This window comes from Corythoichthys intestinalis, chromosome 6 (assembly GCF_030265065.1).
Source record: "Corythoichthys intestinalis isolate RoL2023-P3 chromosome 6, ASM3026506v1, whole genome shotgun sequence".
Taxonomy (NCBI): Eukaryota; Metazoa; Chordata; class Actinopteri; order Syngnathiformes; family Syngnathidae; genus Corythoichthys; species Corythoichthys intestinalis.
The window spans coordinates 3399999-3404300 of record NC_080400.1 but is presented as its reverse complement, the minus strand read 5'-3'; the positions used below and the strand labels follow the sequence as shown (position 1 = coordinate 3404300).

General features: G+C 37.8%; 1 long non-coding RNA gene across 1 annotated transcript; it reads right to left on the bottom strand.

Moving 5' to 3' along the window:
- Positions 1–255: 255 nt before the first annotated feature.
- LOC130917916 (uncharacterized) lies at positions 256–4094 on the bottom strand. Its single transcript, XR_009063533.1, has 3 exons — positions 4034–4094; positions 3064–3183; positions 256–2198 (listed from the first exon to the last, which is right to left on the bottom strand). It is a non-coding gene; the product is annotated as an uncharacterized LOC130917916 (long non-coding RNA).
- Between the last annotated feature and the right edge of the window lie 208 nt (positions 4095–4302).

Sequence of the window (4302 nt, the reverse complement as noted above, 5' to 3'; positions counted from 1 at the left end):
GTACATTGGCATCAATAGAATGAACAAACATGAAGAAATGCCATTGGGATTTAATGGGAAGTTTGGACGTCCATGAACGTCAATGGCATCACCCTCCATAAGCGGCAATGCAATCGGGGACATTTGGGGGACACGTCCTAATGATATCTAGTCATTTTCTGTTGATTTGGGGAAAAAAAAAAAATTCCCATTGAAAATGAATCTGAAAAATTTTGGACGTCTATGGACGTCAATGGTTTCAACTTACATAAGCGTCAATGGAATCTAAGTACATTGGCATCAATAGAATGAACAAACATGAAGAAATGCCATTGGAATAAATGGGAAGTTTGGACGTCCCTGGACGTCAATGGCATCACCCTCCATAAGCAGCAATGCAATCGGGGACATTTGGGGGACAGGTCCTATTGATATCTAGTCATTTTCTGTTGATTTGGGGAAAAAAAAAAAATTCCCATTGAAAATGAATGGGTAAAATTACATTTTTACATTACACATACATTATACATATACATATACATATACATTATTACATTTTGAAGGTAGAACTTAATGCTTTTAAAGACATTTTTAAGACTTTTAAAATAAATAGAATTTAAGACCAAGACATGTCACAACAATTTTTTAAGGAAAAACATTTTATTTTACTGTAAACGCAACTGTTGCCACAAATGGTATTTTTCCAACTATCATGTGGGAATCGATGGCTTTAACCCCTATTGTTCTAACGAAAAAGTTGCTGAGTTTGCATTTGGGGTGGAAATCTCTGGATACCTCACGATAATCATAATCATAACAATGATCTCAGGATATGGCGATAAAACAATTATCGATATATGTGTCAGGAAATCATTGCATGTAACAAGCAATAAGCAAAGAAAAAAGGTCTTTATATCTTTCTGCTGTGAACAGGAATGAGTTTATCAATAATGTTCATTCGCTGCCACACTCCCACTTCAAACAGATTGGACATCCATGGCCATCAGTTGTAGCTAATAGCAGAGAACCAGTTCATTTTGTGGCATTTGACGTCATTTTCTGCTGATTTTCGGTCAATTCCTTTTGCTGTTGAGGCATTTATGGGTCACTTCCTGCTGATTTGGGGGCATTTAAAAGTCCCTTGTAGTCTATTTTGGGTTACTGAAAAGGAAGTGACTCAAAACCAACAGGAAGTAGCCTGTAAATGACATGAACATGAAGTGACCTTTAAATGCCCACAAAAGACTGACTGTGGATGCTCTAGTTTCAGTAACTGGATTGTACGTCTAGTGCCGTCAATGGTAGCCAGAGAGCTAAAGCAGACACTACTCTAATGGAAGATTTTGGTCGCAACCTATTGGTTCCTTTTTTTTTTCCCCCCCAAACAGTGACACCTTTTAAAAATGATATACTGATTCTTGGTGGAAGCATATTGATAACCTTTGGCCCACAAAGTACCATGATATTCCACCTTTTCAATATATTGTCACATCCCTACTTTGTACCGGGCACTGTTGTTATTTTGACCAGGGGCCAACCACCGCTTACATAAAAGATCTTCGGTCCATTATTTATTAAATTCCAACTTCCCCATCTCGGCATATTCCCACTCACCTCTACAACCGTGAACAACCAGGAAATGGCGTCATGTCAAGTCGCGTATGCTGAGGTAGTGGACAACGTACCGTATAACATATTAATCCAAAACTCTTGTATCTCGTGCAAGGCCATTGATAAAACAAATGCACACCATTAGAAGTTTTACGGAAGACGGTCATTTCCCTGGCATTACATGCATCGTCTGGAAATGTAATACCTACTGCAATTTTCCATTAAACTGAAGGCAATTTAAGACCTTAATGATCCGGATTTTAAATGTAAGACATTTTAAGACTTTTTAAGGATCTGCGGGAACCCTGCAGTTATTCATGTTGCAGACTTGTTAGACCAGAACCCTTATTTTAACAGAACAAGATTGCTTTCGCATTGTCGAATATGCTACTGCATTTTATCTCATAAATATATATATTAATTTTTATGGACAAGTAACAAGGAAATAATTGGGCAAGATACTTACCAATATTGCTTTCCATTCCATATGAAATCAAATGCATATTTGTTGCTTTTGTCATCTGCACCTTTACTCAGAGACAGAACTCCTCGGTACTCCACCACAAAACTTTTGGGTTCAATGTACTCTCTTGCAAATACACCTCTCCCTGAAAAAAAAAACAAAAAAAAAAACAACCTTTTGTAACCAACCTTATTTTTGGTCGTCTTTTCAAGGGGATACGAGTGGAATAAGTCAATTATTAACTCTTTACCTGCTGAGAAAATAAACTTTCTGGAGTACCAAAGGAAAAAAAAAAGTTTCCAAACAGCAGAGTTGCATGGCAACAAGTTGTATTTAGTAATAAAACGGCCCCAAAGGTCTCCTGAAGCCACCATATCAATTAATCATGGACACTGTGCTTTTAAATTTAACTGGAATGTTTGACCACGGAAGCATTTAAAACTACAAAAGAATTTTTATCAAGCGTTTGTTGGCTTCAATAGTCTTGCACGAACTTGCACAAGCTTCTTTGCAGCCACAACTGGTTGCTTAAAATCAATACTGTGAGGAAATAATTTTAGTGTGTTAATGATGAGTAGGGGGGTGGCTTAGGTCACACTGGGAAAGTAATGAGGATGAGGTTTGAGCATCCACCATCCAGAGGTTCTGCAGCAGGGGTGTCCAAGTCCGTTCCTCAAAGATACATATCTAGCCTGTTTTCCATGTTTTCCTCCTCTGACACATCTGGATCAAATGATCACATCATCAACCGTCCTGATTATTTGATTCAGGTGTGTTAGAGAAGGACTATTGGTAAACAAACCGGATAGGTGACCTCGGGGACTGTACTTGTTTACAGCTTGTTTCCATGTCTAGTATGCGTGTATATTTCAATTTAACATTGTTTCTTAATTAGGCCAGCAACTCAGTTTAACAACCAGATTTTTCTTGATTTAACCACATTAAGAACTATTTTTATATTCCAAGTCTAGTACGCAAGGAGACAAAGTTTAATAAATTATGAAATTTACCTTTATAGTGGTTGATAAATCTTTCCTCAATGAATTTTTTATCTTTTTCCTCAATTATATGTTCCACAGCATCTTGTTCTGGACTCTTTCTCCTCCTGCTTCTCTTCTCAGCCATCTTTGCTGTAATCCACAGACAATAATATTACAATATAATATTATTTCAGACAAACTAATAGATGTCATGAATAAAGAAGGCTATTAATTGCTAGAATGTGTAATTCAGCAATATTTAAATTTCAATATGACGGCAGTTAAAATATCATAATGTTACTGCTCATATAGCACCATATAAAATACAATCTACACATAAACGCCACATATTATAAGGAACGTTAGATCCGTCTACCAAAACCAGGAAGGCTGGCAGGGCTCTAGATAGAAGTTTTGCATTACAACTCATGAATGATGAATAAAACAAGGTGCATTTAAAGAGTTTTTATGTTGTCGTTTTGGGTTTGTTTTTTTTTAATGGAACGATTGAGGCACCGAATGAGCAGAAATAGGCTGATGGATAAAACGGCGTTTTAGAAACGTACTCATGTTAAATCCGTAACTCTACAGTGTTTATATAGATGAAGATCGACGTCGCTTTTACCCGCTGACAATTTTGAAAAGCTTCAGTTGTGGACTGTGAATGTGGCTTGACGAAAAAGTATCGAAATAAATCCGTTTAAACAGCTGGATGACTCCGTGCAACAGAATTAAACGGGAGAGCAAACGACTATGGCACAAACACATTAATATACTTAGACTGTAGTGTTTAATGTCCTAAAGACGAACATCGACGTCCCTTTAACCTATTGACTATTTTGCCTAGTTGCAGAGTTGACGAAAAAGTATCTAAACTCCGTTAAAACAGCCAGACAACTCGGCGAAATAGAGTCAGTAGGGAGAGTAAACGACTATAGCACGAACACATTAATATACTCAGACTGTACTTTAAATAGCTTTTATCAAACATTTGCCTTACCTCCTCCATTGAAGGGACATTACATGTGCTCAAAAAGTGTCCACTCACCAGCCAATCACTGACAGCGCTCCCCTCTGGAGCTTCCGGGTTGACGCCAACGGCATTCCTCCAATCACTGCGGAGAACCTCGTTGATTGACGTTTGACTGACGTTGAGAACAGCCAATACGTCAAGGAAGTACTCCGCCAATGAAGTCCGCTAAATTTGTGTGTTCTTTTCCCGCGTTTGTGTCTGAAAGCCCAATGGCGGGAAATTTTTTCTGCGTGTAT